At 43.2% G+C, this 25,693-nt stretch overlaps 1 protein-coding gene across 1 annotated transcript in view; it reads left to right on the top strand.

Annotated features, from left to right (window-relative positions):
* Positions 1-19,965: 19,965 nt before the first annotated feature.
* The window catches only part of phldb1b (pleckstrin homology-like domain, family B, member 1b), a 95,968-nt gene continuing 90,240 nt past the window's right edge, over positions 19,966-25,693 (top strand). Inside the window, exon 1 of the mRNA XM_014213736.2 lies at positions 19,966-20,234. The gene's annotated coding sequence lies outside the window, so the exon portion shown is untranslated. The remainder of the gene's footprint in view (positions 20,235-25,693) is intronic.

The following is a 25,693-nucleotide window of genomic DNA, read 5'->3' as shown; positions in this document are numbered from 1 at the left end:
CTTGGTTCATTCTCCTTTAAGGAAGTCTTCTAGTTTCATTTTCAGCTCGGACACTGACCTGCTCACATCTCAAAAGTACTGAAGAGGGCGGACAACAATACTGGGTACATCTGAAGATTCATTAGGACTGGAGAGAGACAGAAGGAGAGACAGAAGGAGAGACAGAAGAAAAGAGAAGTTTCGATATTAACCAGTCTATTCCGTCTCTAACTAGAAGCCCAGCCTGTTCCTCACAGTGGGACTCTGATTAGACAGTCTGATTGGAGAGTGGCATCTCTCTCACTGGCTGCCTCAAGGAGAGAAGTGAAATGGTGTGTCTCCCTCTCTGGTTAATCATAACACTCACCTTGAGAGACTCCACAGCACAATCTCTTTCCTGGACTCTCTGCTGGACCTTCTGCCGACTCACCCCCAGCAACTCTGTGGAGAAATTTCATTAAGCTATCAAGTTGTAAGTGTCCAATAGTTTAATTGTACGGCAAAGTAACATGGAGGGTAGGGATACAAATCTAGAAAAAGTATGTTGTTTGTTCAAAAGGCAAGTCAATCACCTGTAAATCACCTAAAACACAGATGAATGATTATAGTTTTTACAGAAGACAACAAGTATCAGGGAGACTAAACTTGAGTCATTAAAGGGAATTCAGAATGATAATGGAATTTGACTTAAGCAAACTGTGATACTTTTGTATAATCTAGGTTTCATGTTCAATCTAGGTTTTGATTCCATTTGAATAACTGTTTCTCCTATTCAAGCAAAAAGTATCACCTTTTACCTTTTCCACATGTTGTGTTACAGTCTGAATTCAAAATGGATTCAATTAAAATGTTGTAATGGCTGTCATGGTGAATGGATGACCAAGGCGCAGCGGGTTGCGTGTTCATCATGATAATTTATTAAATAAACATGAACACGGAAAAACAATAAACAAAAGAGACCGACAGTTTTACAGGCTAGGTACTTACATACAGCAGTGCAAAATCAACAACCCACAAACCCAAGTGAAAAAACACACACCTAATATATGACTCCCAATCAGGAACAACGATAACCAGCTGTTCCTGATCGGGAGCCACACAGACCAACATAGAAACAGACATACTAGATAAACACATACCCAGTACTTCTGCCATGTCCTGACCACAATACTAAACAACTACTCCCTCTGCTGGTCAGGACGTGACAGTACCCCCCCCCTAAAGGTGCAGACCCCAGAATGCACCTTAAAAGAAAACACAAAAATCCCCAATACCACAACAAAAAAATAATACCCCCTAAACAAAAAGGGAGGGAAGGGAGGGAAGGGAGGGTGGCTGCCGTCAATGACGGCACTAGTGCTACATCCCCCCTCCCCATCCCACCTATCCTGGAGGTGGCTCAGGTTCTGGCCTACTGCCCTCCAGACTGTAGGCAGACTCATTGGGTTCCGGGTCGTAGATAGACTCACTCTGTTGTTGATTGTAGGCAGACTCTTTCTGGTCAACGCTGTAGGCAGACTCATTTACAACACAGTTAGTAAATTTCAGTTCTGAGTCGTAGGTAGACTCCTTCGGTTCCGGGTCGCAGACAGACTCACCCGGTTCCGGGTCATAGGCAGACTCCCTCGATTCCGGGTCGCAGGCATACTCCCTCGGTTCCGGGTCGCAGGCATACTCCCTTGGTTCCAGGTCGCAGGCAGACCCCTTCGCTTCCGGGTCGCAGGCAGACCCCCTCGCTTCCGGGTCGCAGGCAGACCCCCTCGGTTCCGGGTCGCAGGCAGACCCCGTCGGTTCCGGGTCGCAGGCAGGCCCCCTCGGTTCCGGGTCGCAGGCAGGCCCCCTCGGTTCCGGGTCGCAGGCAGGCCCCCTCGGTTCCTGATCGCAGGCAGTCTCCCTCAGTTCCTGATCGCAGGCAGTCTCCCTCGGTGCCTGATCGCAGGCAGTCTCCCTCGGTGCCTGATCGCAGGCAGTCTCCCTCGGTGCCTGATCGCAGGCAGTCTCCCTCGGTTCCTGATCGCAGGCAGTCTCCCTCGGTTCCTGATCGCAGGCAGTCTCCCTCGGTTCCTGATCGCAGGCAGTCTCCCTCGGCTCCTGATCACAGGCAGTCTCCCTCGGCTCCTGATCACAGGCAGTCTCCCTCGGTTCCTGATCACAGGCAGTCTCCCTCGGTTCCGGACTACACACTGTTGCCGGATACTCTGGACTGCACACTGGTCCTGGATACTCTGGACGAGGCACTGTTGCCGGACACTCTGGACGAGGCACTGTTGCCGGACACTCTGGACGAGGCACTGTTGCCGGACACTCTGGACGAGGCACTGTTGCCGGACACTCTGGACGAGGCACTGCACCTGAAACAAAAACTAACAAAACAATAACCCACAACAAAAAATCCCAGGGGAGGGAAGGGAGGGTGGCCACCGTCACCGACGGTTCTTGTGCAACACCCCCCCCTCCCCAATCCTCCTACCACGGAGGTGGCTCAGGCGCCGGCCTTAGTCCCCAACCCAACCTGTCCATCCCCGCTGGAGACCTCGGGAGCCACACAGACCAACATAGAAACAGACATACTAGACAAACACATACCCAGTACTTCTGCCACGTCCTGACCACAATACTAAACAACTACTCCCTCTGCTGGTCAGGACGTGACAGTTGTGTCACTGGCCTACACACAATACTGCATAATGTTAAAGTGGAATTTTGTTTGAAGAAATGTTTTTCAAATTAATGAAATATTCAAAGCTGAAATGTCTTGAGTCAATAAGTATTCATCCCCTTTGTCACGTCCTGACCAGTATAAGGGGTTATTTGTTATTGTAGTTTGGTCAGGGCGTGGCAGGGGTGTGTTTGTTTTGTGTTGTCGGGGTTTTTGGGTATTGTTCTGTTTTGTATTTCTATGTTCTTTCTATGTTGTGTATTTCTTTGTGTTGGCCGGGTATGGCTCTCAATCAGGGACAGCTGTACATCGTTGTTGCTGATTGGGAGCCATACTTAGGTAGCCCTTTTTCCACCTGTCTTTTGTGGGAAGTTGTTTTTGCACTGCTGTGGTTTGCCTGCAAACTGTATAGCTGTCGTTAGTTTTTTCTTGTTTTGTGTAGTGTTCAAATAAAGTTAAGATGAGCATTCACATACCCGCTGCATTTTGGTCCAATCACTACGACGGCCGTTACACCCTTTGTTATGGCAAGCCTAAATTAATTCAGGAGGAAAAATATACTGAACAAATCACATAATACGTTGCATGGACTCATTCTGTGTTCAATAATAGTGGTTAATTAACATGATTTTTGAATGACTACCTTATCTCTGTACCCCACAAATACAGTTATCGGTAAGGTCCCTTAATCGAGTAGTTAATTCCAAGCACAGATTCGACCACAAAGACCAGCAAGGATTTTCAATGACTCGCAAAGGACACCGATTGGTAGATGTGTAAAAAACAAAAAAGCAGATGCTGAATATCCCTTTGAGCATGGTGAAGTTATTAATTAGACTTTGGATGGTGTATCAATACACCCAGTCAATACAAAGATAAAGGCATCCTTCCTAACTCAGTTGCTGTAGAGGAAGGAAACTGCTCAGGGATTTCACCATGAGGACAATGGTGACTTTAAAACAGTTACAGAGTTAATGGCTGTCATAGGAGAAAACTGAGGATGGATCAACAACATTGTAGTTACTCCACAATACTAACCTAAATGACAGAGTGAAAAGAAGGTAGCCTGTACAGAATAAAACATTACAAAACATGCATGATGTTTGCAACAAGGCACTTAAGTTTTGCATCCTGTTTGCAACAAGTCATATTTTTTTTGCCAAAGAAATGTACTTTTTGTCCTGAATACAAAGTGTTATGTTTGAGGCAAATCCAACACAACACATCACTGAGTACCACTCTTCATATTTTCAACCATGGTGGTGGCTGCATTATGTTATGGGTATGCACTATGCTTGTCTTCGGCAAGGCCTAGGGAGTTTTGTTTTAGGATATAAAGAAACGGAATACAGCTAAGCACAGGCAAAATCCTTGAAAACCTGGTTCAGTCTGCTTTCCTCAGACACTGGGAGACAAATTCATCTTTCAGCAGGACAATAACCTAAAACTCAAGGCCAAATATACACTGGAGTTCCTTACCAAGACGACATAGAATGTTTCTGAGTGGCCTAGTTACAGTTTTAAATTCAATCGGCTTGAAATTCCATGGCAAGACTTGAAAATACCTGTCTAGATATGATCAACATGTCACGCCTGCTCCCGCTTTCCCTCCCTGGTGCTCGAGGGCGCCAGGCTGCCCTGCATTACGCACTCCTGCCACCATCATTATGCACACCTGCTTCCCTCGTCACACGCATCAGCGATTCATTGCACTCACCGAGACTCAATCACCGTGTTATTACCTCCCCTATATATTTCTGTTCCCCAACTCTGTTCCCTGCTTCTGCATTAATTGTCATATAGAGCTTGAAGAAATATTGTCCAATCCAGGTGTGCAAAGCTCTTAGAAATGTACCCAAAAAGACTCACAGCTGAAATCGCTTCCAAATGTGTTTCTAACATGTATTGTCTCAGGGGGGTGAATACTAATCTAAATAAGATATAAACTCAGCAAAAAAAGAAACGTCCTCTCACTGTCAACTGAGTTTATTTTCAGCAAACTTAATGTAAATATTTGTATGAACATAAGATTCAACAACTGAGACATAAACTAAACAAGTTCCACAGACATGTGACTAACAGAAATGGAATAATGTGTCCCTGAACAAAGGGGGGGTCAAAAGTAACAGTCAGTATCTGGTGTGGCAACCAGCTGCATTAAGTACTGCAGTGCATCTCCTCCTCATGGACTGCACCAGTTTTGCCAGTTCTTGCTGTGAGATGTTACCCCACTCTTCCACCAAGGCACTTGCAAGTTCCCGGACATTTCTGGGGGGAATGGCCCTCGCCCTCACCCTCCGATCCAACAGGTCCCAGACGTGCTCAATGGGATTGAGATCTGGGCTCTTCGCTGGCCATGGCAGAACACTGACATTCCTGTCTTGCAGGAAATCACGCACAGAACGAGCAGTATGGCTAGTGGCATTGTCATGCTGGAGGGCCATGTCAGGATAAGCCTGCAGGAATGGTGCCACATGAGGGAGGATGATGTCTTCCCTGTAACGCACAGTGTTGAGATTGCCTGCAATGACAACAAGCTCAGTCCAATGATGCTGTGACACACCGCCCCAGACCATGTCGGACCCTCCACCTCCAAATCGATCCTGCTCCAGAGTACAGGCCTCGGTGTAACGCTCATTCCTTCGACAATAAACGCGAATCCGACCATCACCCCTGATGAGACAAAACCGCGACTGGTCAATGAAGAGCACTTTTTGCCAGTCCTGTCTGGTCCAGTGACGGTGGGTTTGTGCCCATAGGTAACGTTGTTGCCGGTGATGTCTGGTGAGGATCTGCCTTACAACAGGCCTACAAGCCCTCAGTCCAGCCTCTCTCAGCCGATTGCGGACAGTCTGAGCACTGATGGAGGGATTGTGCGTTCCTGGTGTAACTCGGGCAGTTGTTGTTGCCATCCTGTACCTGTCCCACAGGTGTGATGTTCGGATGTACCGATCCTGTGCAGGTGTTGTTACACGTGGTCTGCCACTGTGAGGATGATCAGCTGTCCGGCCTGTCTCCCTGTAGCGCTGTCTTAGGCATCTCACGGTACAGACATTGCAATTTATCCCCCTGGCCACATCTGCAGTCCTCATGCCTCCTTGCAGCATGCCTAAGGCACGTTCACGCAGATGAGCAGGGACCCCGGGCATCTTTCTTCTGGTGTTTTTCAGAGTCAGTAGAAATGCCTCTTTAGTGTCCTAAGTTTTCATAACTGTGACCTTAATTGCCTAAGCTGTTAGTGTCTTAACGACCGTTCCACAGATGCATGTTCATTAATTGTTCATGGTTCATTGAACAAGCATGGGAAACAGTGTTTAAACCCTTTACAATGAAGATCTGTGAAGTTATTTGGATTTTTACGAATTATCTTTGAAGGACAGCGTCCTGAAAAAGGGACGTTCCTTTTTTTGCTGGGTTTATTAGTCTTTTATTTTTCATGAATTTGTTTATAATGGATTTTGCGTAGATCGTTGACCAAAAATTACAATTAAATCCATTTTCATCCCACTTTGTAACACAACAACATTTGGGAAAAGTCAAGGGGTGTGAATCATTTCTGAAGGCGAGTTACCATTAAGTTGTTCTGGTCTTACCTGCTTCTGAGTCTTCTCTGCTGCAGCTGACACTATAATCGCCTTTAAGTTAATCCATCACACACTGATAACACTGTTGATCAGTACAGCAATTAAGATCCATCAGTTTGTTATGACGGGAGCAGTGGTTGTGCAGTGTCTTTGACCAACTTGTGTTTCTTGAAACCAGGAAATACATGGTGAGGTTGGAGGTGAGTCTCACAGTAAGACACCAGACACACCATACAGGACATGAGGGCTTTCTGCTTTCTGGTCCCAGTGCAGACATCACATGCCAACATCTCCAGGTCCAGCATATCACAGAGCAGGGGGAGTAGCCTGGAGTTCTGTCTTCTTCAGTTTCTCCACCACCTCAGCCAACATGTGATTTTTCCTCAGAGTAGACCTTGGAGTGAGAGTCTGTTTTCACTGAGGACAGCTGCAGACGCCCTGATCAGCCTGATCCCGGTAGCCCTCGATACAGCTTGTACAGTAACTCTATCCACAGTGACATGCTCCTTCAGTAGATCCATACAAACAACAACAGAACTCGTCCTGGTCTAGCAGAACTCCGTGCTGAGCCATTTGGAACATTGTTGTTCATTCTCAAACACAGATGACACAGAGAAAGAGATCAGTTTTGTTTCCTCAGAAGATAATTTGTGGAAGGGGAGGGGGAATAACTGGTTCTGCCAGAGGGTGGAGTTAGAGAGACAGAGGAAGGGAGAGAGAAACAAGAGGTAGGGAGAGAAAAGTGGAAATCCAACAAACCAAACAAATCCACATTAGGGGTGGTTTAATGATGGAGTAACTCACGTAACTTACAGTTCAACACGGTTACCTAGACACACTGACCAGCTCCAGTCAGACCAATACAAACTCATCTCTCAGCATGTCCAGCCCACTCATTATCTCAGCCAATCATGGCTAGCGGAAAGGTTGCTCCTTTTTTCTGTGGCTAAACCAACTAGGCTCGTAATTTAACAATTTTATTTGTATTTACAGATGGCATACAAGTTTGATATTAAGGCACATGAAAGTTCACATGTTCGAGAAGGCATTTCTGCCAAAAAAACGCATTTTGATAAAGACATATTTTTAAAGTTCAAACGGCTCTCCTGTGAAGTCCTGACTTGCAACATACGCCTAGTTCCCTGAATCGGGTCACAAATGATGTCACACACACATAAACACCATAATATAATTTGTCCTCTGATACACTCCTCCCCAACAATGAAGACAATTAAATTCAGATGATAAGTTATGACCAAATGATAAGGATTCAGACATACAATAGACCTGATAAACTACACTCTTCAAAAAAAATTGCTTCTGCATTCACTGGACCATGCAATTGTAATGGAGGTGTGAACCACACTCATGTGTTGAGTAACCTTACCTGAGACATGAGCACAGTGGGCTAACACAGTGTTGTGGTGTGGCAGAGACAAGGGTTTGAACCCAGCTAGTCACACAACCAATGACCATCTCCAAGGGCCAGCAAGGATGGATCTGTTGTGGGATTGTTTCTGGTCAAATCTGGATACCATAAATCTATTTATTTTCATAAAGTGATTTTTCAAGAGGGGGACGGGGTCAGTAACACATATTTAACCGTTGATTTAGGGAGCAGGATAGTGCAATAAATAAGAAGGCTTGAATGAATAAGCATGCATTGGATTAGTTCAGGGCTGACCAGATTTGTGCCTTGATTGCTAGGAGTGAGGTGCAGCTGAAAGGATGATAGTCGACTGGGGAAGTTTGTAGGGGATTGGATCATGGAAAACATGGATGGAAACAGACTGGGTGATGACATTAGAAGCCACAGAGAGGGAGATATTAAATAAAACAAATGTAGATGGAAATGGTTGTTGACACGGGGACAGTCAAATCCTTAGTGGTCATTCAAACAGATGGGCAACCGTGGAAAAAGAAGGGGAAGGGGGGTTAGGAGGGGGATGCTAATAGCAGCTCTTCCAGTGATGAGAGGGTGTGTCTTTTTTCTTTTTTTAATCTTTTTACAAATGAATGAACAGGCAGATAAACACTGAGCCAGGCTTTGTAAAGGGTCTCAAAGGAGAGCGAGGCAGTGGGGAGAGCAGGCCACAGACAATAGACTCAACAGAACACCATTACCATTGGTATGTTGTTAGAGAGTCTGATTTCAGGATTCAGTCTGTCAGAAAACTAACATCAGGACAGTGTTTTGGACACTGGTATTTGTGGTGTGATTACTGCATGGTTTGGTGAGCACAGTCTAAACTCTGCACAGTGGAGGTAGAACTGGAAGTGCTTCTGGACCTGCTGGGAATCTGTTGCATGTAAGAAGTAGCCTCTTCCCCTGGACTCGAGGATGATGCTCAAGAAGGTCCACTTCAAGGTAAGCTACTATTCTCTGAAGTTGTTGTTTTAGTCAGTGCATGTGCACGCCCTATGGGACGGTGCACAATTAGCATAGCGTTGTCCGGGTTTGGCCGGGGTCGGCCGTCATTGTAAATAAGAATTTGTTCTTAACTGACTTACCTAGTTAATAAAGGTTAAATGTAAATAAATGTGAACATTTATTTAAAGCTTTTTTATTAAACTGCCCCCTTTTCTTTATATGTCAGATGGTCCAGCACCATCCTTAAACAATTGCTTTCATTTTTGGTCTAATTCTCATTTCTGGAAAAGGCTTAAAATAAAGGTTCAAATCCAGGTCATGTGACATGAGTAACCAAAATACATGGTCCCAGTATGATGCATGGTTCTAGCTATGGTATTGATTTATTATGTATTTGCTAAATCTGTATTTTCTTTCTATGTCAAGCTTAGTAACTTAAAACTAATGTAAACCTGAATAATTATTTTTATTTGTTGTTTTATAACCTCTTTATAAACACTGTAAAAACTTCCAACAGTATTTGTGAAGTGTTAAGGGCTAGAAAACGTCAATTGTATTTCTAAATACTATATTTGAAATTCAACATTCAACAGTTGTGTACTCAAATCAAATCAAATTTATTTATATAGCCCTTCGTACATCAGCTGATATCTCAAAGTGCTGTACAGAAACCCAGCCTAAAACCCCAAACAGCAAGCAATGCATGTGAAAGAAGCACGGTGGCTAGGAAAAACTCCCTAGGAAAATCTCCCTAGAAAGGCCAAAAACCTAGGAAGAAACCTAGAGAGGAACCAGGCTATGATGGGTGGCCAGTCCTCTTCTGGCTGTGCCGGGTGGATATTATAACAGAACATGGTCAAGAAGTTAAAATATTCATAAATGACCAGCATGGTCAAATAATAATAATCATAGTAGTTGTCGAGGGTGCAACAAGCACGTCCGGTGAACAGGTCAGGGTTCCATAGCCGCAGGCAGAACAGTTGAAACTGGAGCAGCAGCACGGCCAGGTGGACTGGGGACAGCAAGGAGTCATCATGCCAGGTAGTCCTGAGGCATGGTCCTAGGGCTCAGGTCCTCCGAGAGAAAGAAAGAAAGAGAGAAAGAGAGAATTAGAGAGAGCATATTTAAATTCACACAGGACACCGGATAAGACTGTCCATGTCACCTCTGTGTCACATGTTTGGCCATCTTAAACTGTAATTGCCCATGCTCTGACAGACCATTCTCCGGTTATCCACCCTCTTGATTAATCCTATCTAATACAACATTCCATCTCACATAGAAGATGGAATGTTGTATTTACTCAGTAGATTAGAGATGATTAAGGCCACTTATTCACAGGCGGTGGACATTGACCTTAGGGCTGCAGTTCAAAGGAGGCCGGCTGTTGCGGCCCATGTGGTTACACCCAGGCGATAATTATGGCACCGGGCTTCTCTTCCTGGGAAAGATAACACAACCTGGTTGGAGGTTGCCTGGGTTAGGGCTTGGGGTTGAGTGTCAACAACGGGCGATCTAGTTACCTTTGAGTAGGGGTTTAATGGTGTAGTAGAATATCATCATAAGACTGTCAGTATCCTTTCTACTCTGAACAGTTGGACTAATCTGATAAAGACATAAAATCTCTGGCATTTCATGGACGCCCAGAGAAGCACTACACTATAATGTGTCAATTAATTAGGCCTACTAAAATACATTTGCCACTGTATATACATTGTGTACTCTGTCAGTACTTCTGCTCAGGAGTCTGTAGTGTCAGATTGGCAAACCACTCACTTTTCAGTGTTGTCCTCTTGATTTAGACAAATCAGGATAATGTAAACAAATACAAACGGTATTGAGCTCTTTTTCCCTGAGAAGGAACTTCCTATTTTTGGTCATTTTCACATGTCATCCAGGATGCAAATTGCCTTATCTGTCCCATCAAGTCTGCCACTTTTAACAATGCACACCTGTTAACTGAAATGCATTCCAGGTAACTACCTCATGAAGCTGGTTGAGAGAATGCCAAGAGTGTGCAAAGCTGTCATCAAGGCAAAGGGTGGTTACACGGGCACCCTCATAGATATCATCCTAACCAACCTGCCCTCCAAATACACCTCTGCTGTTTTCAACCAAGATCTCAGCGATCACTGCCTCATTGCCTGCATCCGTAATGGGTCTGCTGTCAAACGACCAACCCTCATCACTGTCAAATGCTCCCTAAAACATTTCAGCGAGCAGGCCTTTCTAATTGACCTGGCCCGGGGTATCCTGGAATGATATTTACCTCATCCCATCAGTAGAGGATGCCTGGTTATTCTTTAAAAGTGCCTTCCTCACCATCTCAAATAAGCATGCTCCATTCAATTTTTTTTTAACCAGGAACAGATATAGCCCTTGGTTCACTCCAGACCTGACTGCCCTTGACCAGCACAAAAACATCCTGTGGCGTTCTGCATCGAATAGCCCCAGTGATATTCAACTTTTCAGGGAAGTTAGGAACCAATATACACAGGCAGTTAGGAAAGCTAAGGCTAGCTTTTACAAATAGACATTTCCATCCTGTAGCACAAACTCAAAAACGTTCTGGGACACTGTGAAGTCCATGGAGAATAAGAGCACCTCCTCCCAGCTGCCCACTGCACTGAGGCTTGGAAACACTGTCACCACCGATAAATCCATTATAATTGAGAATTTCAATGAGCATTTTTCTACGGCTGGCCATGCTTTCCACCTGGCTACCCTTACCCCGGTCAACTGCCCTGCACCCCCCACAGCAACTCACCCAAGCCTCCCCCATTTCTTCTTCACCCAAATCCAGATAGCTGATGTCCTGAAAGAGCTGCAAAATCTGGACCCCTACAAATTAGTCGGGCTAGACAATCTGGACCCTCTCTTTTTAAAATGATCTGCCGAAATTGTTGCAACCCCTATTACTAGCCTGTTCAACCTATTTTTTGTATCGTCTGAGATTCCCAAAGATTGGAAAGCTACCGTGATAATCCCCCTCTTCAAAGGGGCAGACACTCTAGACCCAAATGGCTACAGACCTATCTATCCTACCCTGCCTTTCTAAGGTCTTCGAAAGCCAAGTTAACAAACAGATTACCGACCATTTTGAATCCCACTGTACCTTCTCCGCTATGCAATCTGGTTTCAGAGCTGGTCATGGGTGCACCTCAGCTATGCTCAAGGTCCTAAACGATATCATAACCGCCATCAATAAGAGACATTACTGTGCAGCCGTATTCATCGATCTGGCCAAGGCTTTCGACTCTGTCAATCACCACATTCTTATCGGCAGACTAAACAGCCTTGGTTTCTCAAATGACTGCCTCACCTGGTTCACCAACTACTTCTCTGATAGAGTTCAGTGTGTCAAATCGGAGGGCCTGTTGTCTGGACCTCTGGCAGTCTCTATGGGGTGCTACAGGGTTCAATTCTCGGGCCAAATCTCTTCTCTGTATACATCAATGATGTTGCTCTAGTGATTCTCTGATCCACCTGTACGCAAACAACACCATTCTGTATACTTTGGGCCCTTCTTTGGACACTGTGTTAACTAACCTCCAGACGAGCTTCAATGCCATACAACTCTCCTTCCGTTGCCTCCAACTGCTCTTAAATGCAAGGAAAACTAAATGCATGCTCTTCAACTGATCGCTGCCCGCACCTGCCCACCCGTCCAGTATCACTACTCTGGACGGTTCTGACTTAGAATTTGTGGACAACTACAAATACCTAGGTGTCTGGTTAGACTGTAAACTCTCCTTCCAGACTCACATTAAACATCTCCAATCCAAAATTAAATCTAGAATTGGCTTCCTATTTCGCAACAAAGCCTCCTTCACTCATGCTGCCAAACATACCCTCGTAAAACTGATTATCCTACCGATCCTCGAATTCGGCGATGTCATTTACAAAATAGCCTTCAACACTCTACTCAACAAATTGGATGCAGTCAATCACAGTGCCATCCGTTTTGTCACCAAAGCCCCATATACTACCCACCATTGCGACTTGTACGGTCTCGTTGTCTGGCCCTCGCTTCATACTCATCGCCAAACCCACTGGCTCCAGGTCATCTACAAATCTCTGCTAGGTAAAGCACCGCCTTATCTCAGCTCACTGGTCACCATAGCAGCACCCACCCATAGCACGCACTCCAGCAGGTATATCTCACTAGTCAACCCCAAAGCCAATTCCTCCTTTGGCCACCTTTTCTTCCAGTTCTCTGCTGCCAATGACTGGAACGAACTGCAAAAATCACTGAAGCTGGAGACTCATATCTCCCTCACTAGCTTTAAGCACCAGCTGTCAGAGCAGCTCACAGATCACTGCACCTGTACATAGCCCATCATACTGTATTTATTTATTTTTCTTGCTCCTTTGCACCCCAGTATCTCTACTTGTGTATCTCTACTTGCACATTCATCTTCTGCACATCAATCACTCAAGTGTTTAATTGGTATATTGTAATTACTTCGCCACCATGGCCTATTTATTGCCTTACCTCCCTTATCTTACCTCATTTGCACACACTGTTTATAGATTTTTTCTACTGTATTATTGACTGTATGTTTGTTTATTCCATGTGTAACTCTGTGTTGTTGTATGTGTCGAACTGCTTTGCTTTATTCTTGGCCAGGTCACAGTTGTAAATGAGAACTTGTTTTCAACTAGCCTACATGGTTAAATAAAGGTGAAATAAAAAAAATATTTTACTTTGAAGAATCTCAAATATAAAATATATTTAGATTTGTTCAACACTTTTTTGGTTACTACATGATTCCATATGTGTTATTTCATAGTTTTGATGTCTTCACTATTATTCTACAATGTAGAAAATAGTAAAAATAAAGAAATACCCTGGAATGAGTATTATAGGTGTGTCCAAACTTTTGGCTGGTACCATATATATATATATATACATATATATGTATATATAAATATACTGTTTTTGTTAAAATGTTGGTCTCAAAACAGGTGGGTCTCTGCCCCACCTACCCTGAATGATGGGTCGCCACTGGCTTGGGCCATGAGAGAGAATGTGTGTCTGGGAGAGACAAAAAGAGAGCGTCTGTGTGCGTGTGAGAGTGAGCGAGAGAGAGAGAGAGAGACAGAGACAGAGATAGAGAAAGAGAGAGAGAGAGCGAGAGGGAGACAGAGATAGATAGAGACAAAGAGAGAGAGAGAGAAAGCGAGAGAGAGACAGAGATAGAGAGAGACAGAGAGGAAGAGACAGAGGGAAGAGGAAATTGGATGCATTCTATTAGAGTATGTGGAATTTCCTTCACATGATGCTACAAACAGTAGTGGTGCTGTAGAGGTGCTGTGCGTGAGAGACCCACTCCCAAACAGACCGTCAGCCTGCTTTTGTTAGGGTCTTCCTTATCATAACACTCACATGTTATTTTACGGAGGCCTAGCAATCCTATTTGTTTCCATTTCCTAAAGCAGCGCATGATATACAAAGGTATATAGTGAAACTGCTATTTGAATCTTAAAACAAAACCACTGTTTTCTTTAAAGTATTTGTTATTTATCTGTCAATTTTTGAGATTCAATAATTTCACAGAGAGAAGTGGAATGAATTATGTATTGTACCCCCATTAGCTGAACATATTTAGGTTTCTTGACTTAGTTGATCATATTATAGCCATGTTTTATACCTGTTTAGGGTTTCCACCTCTAATTTTAAACTACCACTGTTTTACACTAAACTCCCACTGGGTGGCACTCTTGTTACATCATGTTCAGAGCCCTTCTGTATATCTCCTTATGGTTCTGGGGCCATATGAATCAAGAATCTCAGAGTAGGAGTGCGAATTTAGGATCAGTTTTGCCTTTTAGATCATAATGAATAAGATTTCATAGACAGGAGGGACCTGATCCTAGATCAGTACTCCTACTCTGATATGCTTCATACAGTACATACAGCCCTCATGTTGATTAGATAGAATATCCAACTGATTCTTGGTCATTTCCAGCTGTTCAGCAGTCTGTTGCTGAGTGTGAACTAGAATGGGAGAATACATGAAGGGATAGTGAGTTTTGCTGGTTGTTTAAATCCCTCATGGCAACACTACTCAATGTGGTCTGTTGTCATATTCCAGCATAATGGAGAGTCATCTACTACTCACAGTGATTTACCTATTTACCAGAGAGCAGCTTTGATCATTCATATGGTCATCTTAAGTTCTTACTTTATGCTGATGTTAATGTAAAAAGTACTAAGTAACAAATGTGAAAGGATATGTGGCTTCAGAATAGTAACATTTTACACATTTAGCCTGCAGCTAGTAGAAATATTGAATAATCTACTTGTACTTCTGGAGAAACGGTGACCCATTTCCTTGGAATCTCTGAATTCCCACTCTATTGTAGTCTGAAATCACTCCATGAATTTCCAGCCCTGACTACAGTACTGTTCCAGACCTGGATTAGGTTGTTTTGTTCACCGATTGAGACGCTGAAACCAGCTCAAAGGATCAAGTCAGTGCCTATCAATCCCTTTGATGTCTGTAATGAAGGTTTACTTCAAATTAGGCCCTGGGCCATTCATACATGCTCCCAAAAGCCAATAGGAATTGAGTAGGAGGTGGGTAGGCGAAATATGCTATTCATTTAAAATGAAAGGAAAACAGGGCAAGCTTTTTACTGACACAGCCTGTTGTGTCTTCATTTAGTTTAACAGTGTACTGTATGGTTGCATCCCAAATTAAACCCTATTCCCTACATAGTGCACTTGAATAGGGTGCAATTTATCATGCAGCCTATGTGTTTGCAGTATGCAGATCAATAGCGGGCTGTTGATAAAGGGCATATTTAATAGGGGCTCCTGAGATCTGTATGTGTATTTATAGGGTATTTACAGGGACATGGTCTGGAGTGAATGAAGATCATGTGTAACATACCTACAATACATTCGGAGATGTTCATTCTGCCTAGTTCAAGCTCAAAATCCCCCCCCCAAAACAAATGTCAAAGGTCCCTGTATGCATGGTACAGAAAGTACCTCCTTATCCAAACAGCTGGGGTGCCCACGACAGCTGAAACAGAGCAGAATCTAGCCAATTCCTTTGTCCTAGTTTTTGTCAGGTCCTCAATCTGGAGGCTACGCACTGCAAACCTGTGGATGTGGCCGAGACTGACGAATATCAGCGTCACCAGCTTGCACCTACACCAAGGCTGTCCAAGCGAGTCACGAGGGGCTGGTATTTAAGCAGCTTCTAGGCAAAGGCCTGCTCCATGTATCTGAAGATCCTTTATGCGATCAATAGAATAGTCATAGATGTGGATGTAGAGAAAGCGCTCTGTTGCAACCACCTGGATGAGGAGAGGAATTTAGACAGTATTGGTCAATACAACCACCTGGATGAGGAGAGGAATTCAGACAGTATTGGTCAATACAACCACCTGGATGAGGAGAGGAACTCAGACAGTATTGGTCAATACAACCACCTGGATGAGGAGAGGAATTCAGACAGTATTGGTCAATACAACCACCTGGATGAGGAGAGGAATTCAGACAGTATTGGTCAATACAACCACCTGGATGAGGAGAGGAATTCAGACAGTATTGGTCAATACAACCACCTGGATGAGGAGAGGAATTCAGACAGTATTGGTCAATACAACCACCTGGATGAGGAGAGGAATTCAGACAGTATTGGTCAATACAACCACCTGGATGAGGAGAGGAATTCAGACAGTATTGGTCAATACAACCACCTGGATGAGGAGAGGAATTCAGACAGTATTGGTCAATACAACCACCTGGATGAGGAGAGGAATTCAGACAGTATTGGTCAATACAACCACCTGGATGAGGAGAGGAATTCAGACAGTATTGGTCAATACAACCACCTGGATGAGGAGTGGAACTCAGACAGTATTGGTCAATACAATTGTAGGTATGTAGGCATGACATACAGTACCTGTATGTCTTTTTGATACATGTACTGTATGCCATACCTACAATACATATGCAGATGTTCATTCCCTAGTTCAAGCTCAAAATAATTCCTCATAATTTGCACACACACACACAGTGACTGACTGACACACATACACACACACACACACACACACACACACACACACACACACACACACACACACACACACACACACACACACACACACACACACACACACAGTGGTTTGGGGGGAATTTGGCTCTGTGCAAGCCTATCTCTGTGGGGAGAGTAATTACATTTAAATAGACGGTTTAGAGTTAGCGAAGTACAGACCACGCAAGGTTGATGAAAGAGTGCCGCTGCTTTCCAATCCACAGCTAACTTTGTAGGCAAATAGTTATCTCCATCTTAAATGACTTCCTCATGTTTGAAAGGACTTTCCAAATATCTGACCCACTACTGCCTGCCTGCTGATGCTTTTCCATCTTTCATTGAATTTCACTTTCATTTCCGTCTCAATATATACCGTACCAGTAAAAATTTGGACACAGCTACTCATTCAAGGGTTTTTCTTTATTTTTACTATTTTCTACATTGTTGAATAATAATGAAGACATCAACACTATGAAATAACACATATAGAATAATGTAGATACCAAAAAGTGTTGAACAAATCAAAATAGATTTTAGATTTTAGATTCTTCAAAGTAGTCACCCTTTGCCTTGATGACAGCTTTGCACACGCTTTGCATTCTTTCAACCCGCTTCACCTGGAATGCTTTTCCAACAGTCTTGAAGGAGTTCCCACATATGCTGAGAACTTGTTGGCTGCTTTTCCTTCACTCTGTCGTCCAACTCAACCCAAACCATCTCAATTGGGTTGAGATCGGGTGATTGTGGAGGCCAGGTCATTTGATGCAGCAATCCATCACTCTCCTTGGTCAAATAGCCCTTACACAGCCTGGAGGTGTGTTGGGTCAATGTCCTGTTGAAAAACAAATGATATTCCCACTAAGCGCAAACCATATTGGATGGCGTATCGCTGCAAAATGACCAGCAAAGCATCCCCACTCCATCACACCTCCTCCATGCTTCATGGTGGGAACCACACATGCAGAAATCATCCGTTCACCTACTCTACATCTCACAAAGATGCAGAGTAAGGACAGATTTCCACTGATCTAATGTCCATTGGTCGTGTTTCTTGGCCCAAGCAAGTCTCTTCTTCGTATTGGTGTCCTTTAGTAGGGGTTTCTTTGCAGCAATTCGACCATGAAGGCCTGATTCACATAGTCTCCTCTGAACATTTGATGTTGATATGTGTCTTTTACTTGAACTCCATGAAGCATTTATTTGGGCTGCAATTTCTGAGGCTGGTAACTCTAATGAACTCTGGGTCTTCTTTTCCTGTGGCGGTCCTCATGAGAGCCAGTTTCATCATAGCTCTTGATGGTTTTTTGCGACTGCACTTGAAGAAACTTTCAAAGTTATTGACATTTTCCTGATTGACTGACCTTCATGTCTTAAAGTAATGATGGACTGTCATTTCTCTTTGCTTATTTGAGCTGTTCTTACCATAATATGGACTTGGTCTTTTACCAAATTGAGCCATCTTCTGTATACCACCCCTACCTTGTCACAACAAAACTGATTCGCTCAAACGCATTAAGACGGAAAGAAATTCCACAAATTAACTTTTAACAAGGCACACATGTTAACTGAAATGCATTCCAGGTGACTACCTCATGAAGCTGGTTGAGAGAATGCCAAGAGTGTGCAAAGCTGTCATTAAGGCAAAGGGTGGCTACTTTGAAGAATCTCAAATATAAAATATATTTTGATTTGTTTATCACTTTTTTGGTTACTACATGATTCCATATGTGTTATTTCATAGTTTTGATGTCTTCACTATTATTAGACAATGTAGAAAATAGTCAAATAAAGAAAAACCCTTGAATGAAAACATGTCTCCAAACTTTTGACTGGTACTGTATATATACACTATCATTCATAAGTTTGGGGTCACTTAGAAATGTCCTTGTTTTTTAAAGAAAATCAAATTTTTTGTCCATTAAAATAACATGAAATTGATCAGAAATACAGTGTAGACATTGTTAATGTTGTAAATGACTATTGTAGCTAACGGCTGATTTTTAATGGAATATCTACATAGGCGTACAGAGGCCCATTATCAGCCACCATCAGTCCTGTGTTCTAATTGCACGTTGTATTAGCTAATCCAAGTTTATCATTTTAAAAAGCTAATTGATCATTAGAAAGCCATTTTGAAATTATGTTAGCACAGCTGAAAACTGTCGTGCTAATTAAAGAAGCAATAAAACCCACAAATGCTGATGCTCCAGATACTCAACTAGTCTTAAGAAGGCCAGTTTTATTGCTTCTTTAATAAGAACAACACTTTTCAGCTGTGCTAATATAATTGCAAAAGGGTTTTCTAATGATCAATTAGCATTTTAAAATTAGCTAACACAACGTGCCATTGGAACACAGGGGTGATGATTGCTGATAATGGGGCTCTCCACACCTATGTGGATATTCCATTAAAAATCTGGCATTTCCAAGCTACAATAGTCATTTACAATAACAATGTCTACACTGTATTTCGGATGAATTTGTTGTTATTTTAATGGACTAAAAATTAGCTTTTCTTTCAAAAACATTTCTAAGTGACCCCAAACTTTTGAACAGTAATGTACATTTGTTTATCAGGAAAATGGTGTGCTTTTTATGAGGCTATAGGAGCTATATTTGTGGCTATGTTGTTTGGGTGTTTGTATTCTGTCTGTGTTAGAGCCAGGCTGACAAGCAGCAGCATCACAGGTTAGGTCAGCCATGACAGCTTGAACCAATTTTGACAGATGAGTCCGAGGCTCTGAGCCTCTACAAAAAGCGGACGTCTGCAGTTTATGTTCCCTTTGACAATAATAGACATTATGTGATTAAAAACTGCCCCAACCAGTTGTTATATTTTACGCTGTTTTCACCACTTACTGTTTTCTCAGTGACACCTGGTCGCTTGTTCATATTAGACTCAGTCAATCAATATTAGCTGTAAAAAAATATAGAGTTTTCAATATAAAAGTTTAAGGAATAAATATAGTTATTTATTTTATGTTGATGAAGTGAAGTATCTGGTATTAAAATGCAGGAACACAGTAGGTCAAAATAACTAATTGGATGCATCTTTGGGGCTGTTTCAGTGAAGAGTGCATGCATCTATCTAATGATTATTTCAACCTCTTCCAAAATATGCCAGTGACTCAAGGTGAACTTGTTTCTGTAGGCTTTGTGAGAACAAGTAAGGATTTCTTTAGCCAGAAGAATGACTGCCTTGTGTCCTGCTAGGAGTGGTTGACAGCACAGGAAAACTGAGGGAGGGAGAATGAGCGAGATGGGGGGGGGTGGGAGGGGGGGCAGACTGTGTCAGCAGAGCAGAGCACAGGACACATTGCTTTGTCACTCTTTTTGTCATGACAGTGTGATGTGAGAGAGTGTGTTTAGGACAGGGAGAGCCTCTCAAACATCGGAGAGACTGACCGCAAACAACAAACTCCTGCTGCACCTCTCGCTCTCCCCCTTTTGGATTCCATCCAGGCTTTTTTTATTTGGGTTTTGCTGTACATGAAGAAGACTGACAGTGGTGCCCTCTTTGTGACAAGCTGTGTTTGCTCAGTCCTGCCGTCTTTCTCTTGTTGTTACTGGAAACTTGCCCTCAGGTAAAGTAAACTTCCATTATGCTTTGTTAGAAGGGTTGACTTTTTCAGACTGACAATCAGCTGGGAGATTAGCGTTGTATGAAAGACTCCAGGTGAGACACAATACTCGCTTTGTGTTGGCTGCATGTGTAGATCTGTCATTGTTCTAAAGGTTCATTGACGAGAGTTGGTCTATTGGCATGTTATTCAATATAGTTTATTCTTTATTTGCTGTTGCTGGTTTAAAAGAGGGAGAAGCATGAATGAATGAACAAATTAGTTGATCATATGCTTGTTTATCTTGGGATACATTATTGAATTATAAAGGGTTTAAACAAACTTAACTAAATCTATAACAAAATGTTATAATTCGTTGAGATTGTGGGGGAATTTGTATAGTCACTCTTGGTTGGATATCATTGTTCCTTATTTGGACACCATCTGGTTGTTTGTGTCAATGCCAACCTCCAGGAGTGGGTCCTCTAACTGTCCTTGGTTTATCAGAGCCCCAGACAGACACAATACAAGCCTAGGTTGTCCTCCCCTGAGTCTGCACACTGGAAGCTGAGATCTACAGGGCAGATTAACTAGCTAATGCTTGGCTAGTTGGCTACGATGGAGACCAACAGACAATGATCATGTCTGTGTACCTCTTCCTCTTCTAACTGTTCTCTCCTAGTCTCTTTGCAGCTTCTCTTTTCAGAGTGGGGAGAAGGAGAGGAGGATAGAGGGAGATGGAGAGAGAAAGACAGAGAGAGGGAGACAGGGGATAGAGACAGGGAGAGAGAGAGAGGGCAGGCACAGACCAGTTACAGAGGCAACAGTCATTGCCACGTTTAGTCCCTTCTTCTTCCCACTCCTAAAACAGTGGATGCTATTGAGAGAAATAGAGAGAGGGAGGGAGTGAGAGAATTGTTTTGCAGTCGGTCAGACACGTTTTGGGGGCCTTGCAGAGAGAGAAATGCTCCCTAGAAACGGACTTAAACTGCAATAATAACTCCTTTGTTATGAAAGCTTGTTCTGTTCTGTTCTCACAGAAATCAGGGCCATGTTGTAATCACCCAGTCAGTCTTTCAGTGTGTCCTCTGTACTGTGTCAAATGTTACTGTGTTGTTCCACCAGTCCCACTTCTGCTGTGGGTACTGTGCACTGGCCTGTTAATTACTGCTGCTGGCTACCTTGAATGGGATCATACACTCAGTTTCCTGGAAAGAACCTTTTTGATACATTATAACGGTCTTAATAAGATGCATGATCCCCTTTACACCATTAGAGAAATGCACAGTATTGACAGAACAGAAATAAGTGGTCTACTCTGGCGTGCTCAAGCGGTTAGTGATGCTTCCTTCAGGGCGTATGTATGCTGGTGTTGGTGTGAGGTCAAATCTGGCCAATGCCCTTCTAACACAGTAACACACTTTCTCCTCCTTACTTCCATGTCTTTCCTCACTGTCTCTTAAATAAACATGAAATGGGAAGTATATAAACTAGATGAAATACGTTTTTTTTTTACAGATATCTTATATATTGTATACATTAGAGCACTAGCTGTCATATACACTGAACAAAAATATAAACACAACATGCATAATTTTACAAAGACTTTACTGAGTTACAGTCAATTGAAATAAATTCATTAGCCACTAATCTATGGATTTCACATGACTGGGAATACAGATATGCATCTGTTGGTCACAGATACCATAAAAAAAGGTAGAGGCATGGATCAAATGAATGGCACAACAATGGGCCTCAGGATCTCGTCACGGTATCTCTGCGCATTCAAATTGTCATTGATAAAATGCAATTGGGTTCATTGTCCGTAGATTGTCTGCCCATACAATAACCCCATTGCCACCATGGGGCACTCTGTTCACAACGTTGACATCAGCAAACCGCTCGCCCACACAATGCCATACTGCCCAGTGCCATCTGCCCAGTACAGTTGAAACCGGGATTCATCCATGAAGAGCACACTTCTCCAGTGTGCCAGTGGCCATCGAAGGTGAGCATTTGCTCACTGAAGTCGGTTATGCCACCGAACTGCAGTCAGGTCAAGACCCTGGTGAGGATGACGAGCACGCAGATGAGCTTCCCTGAGACGGTTTCTGACAGTTTGTGCAGAAATGATTCGGTTGTGCAGACCCACAGTTTTATTAGCTGTCTGGTGGCTGGTCTCAGACCAGCACGCAGATGAAGGAGCCGGATGTGGAGGACTTGAGCTGGCGTGGTTTTGCGTGGACTGTGGATGTGAAGCCGGTTGGACGTACTGCCAAATTCTCTGAAACGGCTTATGGTAGAGAAATTAACATTAAAGTCTAGCAACAGTTCTGGTGGACATTCCTGAAGTCAGCATACCGATTCCATGCTCCCTCAAAACATCTGTGGCATTGTGTTGTGTGACAAAACATTTTAAAACATTTGCACATTTTAGAGTGGCCTTTTATTGTCCCTAGCACAAGGTGTACCTGTGTAATGATCGTGCCGTAATTAGCTTCTTGATATGCCACGTCTATCAGGTGGATGGATTGTCTTGGCAATGGAGAAATGCTAACTAACAGGGATGTAAGCAAATTTGTGCACAGAATTTGAGAGAAATAAGCTTTTTGTGCCCATGAAACATTTCTGGGATCATTTATTTCACCTCATGAAACATGGGACCAACACTTTACATGTTGCGTTTATGTTTTTGTTCAGTATAGTATATTTGTCTTCCTTTTATCTAATGAGTAGCTTCCCAAGCTGTGAGCATACCTGTCTGTGAGAGTGTTATTGTTATAAACAGCTGTGTGTTCCAGGGACTTCAGGCCTTTCCAACAGCTGCAACATCTGGGCTTCACACACTACCAGGCGATATCTATCTTTATAGATACTGCAGACTGGATGACCTTTTCTGAAGGTCTTTCCTCATGTGATTTCCTTTCCTCAGTCTTGGTCTTTTTTTCCTCGCCTCGAGGCAAGCCCTTCATCCAAAACAAAGACAATCACTTTCAGACTGAATCATCCTTTGAATTTCTTTTCTTCTGTTTCACAGTCGGATATTTCCTGTTTGCAAGAACTTGGGAAGTGAGCTGGTCATAAGTCTTCATAATGATATCTTCAAATCGGTGGTTCCAATGGCTCAGCGGGGTAGAGAATGGTGCTAGCAACACCAGGGTTGTGGGTTCCATTCTTTCTTGGTCCAGATATACACACACTGTCAAAATTGACAGTTATATAAGTTGCTTTAGATAAAAGCGTCTGCTAACTGACCATATTAGCATTCACAGATTTGTTTGGTGGTAGTTAGTTCACAATCAATGAAACCCAACATTAGCTGATCATCATTATTACTGGTGCAATATCTGAGAACACGCCAGACTGATCGTTTGGGTGTTTTCCAGATGTGTTGTCACGGTAACACATGGTTGGCGGTCCAAACGAGATGTCATCATGTAAGTCACTGGTAACATTTACCGCAGTTGAACAGGGAACCTGTTGTCACTTTGTCCAAGGAAACCACTCTCTCTCTGGCTACTTGTCTGGAAAATGTCTCATAGGCCACATCATTTGACTACACATAAACACAAGATGCTTGTCCAAAACAAGAGCTATAGTAGTATGATATATTGCAGGCTTTCAATTCATATTCACCAGGTTGGAATCTGTGATTTCACTCTGCATGTTGTCTGAACATGAACAATTCGAAATTGTAATGAATACTCAGAGAGAAGAAGGTGTAGATTCACACGCAGAGCACGGCAGATGTTTATTAAGCCTTCGCAGAAGGCAGGAATTGTGGTCGCAGGCAGGCAATGGTCAAACACAGGTAGGCAATCAAAAACAAACAATACAAACAGAAAGAACTGAACTAAATAGGGAGCTGATGAGACCAGGTGAGAAACGAACACAGGTGAAATCAAAGAACAAAAATGAAAGACACGGCTACGTTCAAGAGCACAAAGAAACAAGGCTACGTTCCAGAACACAAAGAAACACGGCTAGGTTCAAGAGCACAAAGAAACAAGGCTACGTTCCAGAACACAAAGAAACACAGCTACGTTCAAGAGCACAAAGAAACAAGGCTACGTTCCAGAACACAAAGAAACACAGCTACGTTCAAGAGCACAAAGAAACACGGCTACGTTCCAGAACACAAAGAAACACGGCTACGTTCAAGAGCACAAAGAAACACGGCTACGTTCAAGAGCACAAAGAAACACGGCTACGTTCCAGAACACAAAGAAACACGGCTACGTTCCAAAACAAAGAACCACGGCTACGTTCCAGAACACAAAGAAAAATGGCTACGTTCCAAAACAAAGAAACACGGCTACGTTCAAGAGCACAAAGAAAAAGAACACATGGTTGACTAAGAAAAGTTCAACCTTACAGAAATAGTGTTGTTTTGGGAAGGAGATTCTTGATTGTAGTGGATGGGGAGAAGAGGATGGCTGTCCGTCCATCCAGAGGAGCAGTTTCCATTACTCAAAGGGATATATCCCACACTGTCGTTTCCTTCCCCCACCCTGCTTCCACCTCTTCCTTGTTACTCCGTCTTCCTATAGTGCTGTCCTTAGCAACAACAACAGCCAACACTTTTCCCTTTTCCCTTTATAGACCAGACTGTGTTTCTGAACTAATTTGTGAAGACCTCTCTCTTGTAACTGACTGACATTTGCCACTTGATGAAGAGAAGGACAAAGTGAGAGTCAAAGGGAGAGAGGGGAGGGTGAGTCTGTGACACTCTTGACAAGCAGCATATTGTGTGAAAGGGCTGCCTTTCAACTGCAAAAAGGTGGGAGGGTAGCTGCTGTTTTGTTGCACTGACACACAGGGCCTTGTGTACTTGTTACTTAGCTTATTCTGGTAACACCACATTCAAATTCCTGACTTGCTGCTCCTCTTTGTCTGTTTTTCTTTCTTAAGAGGGACTGCAAGATGAATGAATAGACCAATAAGTCAGTCAAAATACTGTTGGAGAGACACGGCCTGGTACCAAAGAGTTTGGCAACAGTTGGCACTCCAGCCAAACGTCACCTGGCTGGTACAGACTTTTGACTCACTTAGAGAAAGAGAGAGAAGTGCTGCATTTGCCTGCTGTCCTTTCCATTTGGAGAATTTTCAGTTGAAGAAGGAGGAACTCTGTGTACACCGAGCAAGTCCTGGGACAGCCTGTTTTGAGGATACAGAAAGCCATGGCACCGGTGTTTCTGCCCACTGACCAGCTGAGGACACTGACCTGAGAGATGGAGCATTATCACTGTCCAGCTAACATTGGGGTCAGAGTACTCCTGGTGTCAAAGCTCCATACTAAAATCCAGGTTGTACCAAAGGTAAGAGGGAGCATAGAGCTGTAAACATGGAAATGTACAGATGGATAAATGAGTAAAGAAATAATTGGATACTTTAGTGAGATTCATAGTTGACATGTAGTAAGACATGCTCAAAAGCTTAGATTACAGTAGTGTAACTGATTATCATTATATTTCTCATTGTAT

Source organism: Salmo salar, chromosome ssa09, assembly GCF_905237065.1.
Source record: "Salmo salar chromosome ssa09, Ssal_v3.1, whole genome shotgun sequence".
Classification (NCBI taxonomy): Eukaryota; Metazoa; Chordata; class Actinopteri; order Salmoniformes; family Salmonidae; genus Salmo; species Salmo salar.
The sequence above is the reverse complement of the archived record's forward strand: the minus strand, read 5'-3'. Positions and strand labels throughout refer to the sequence as shown.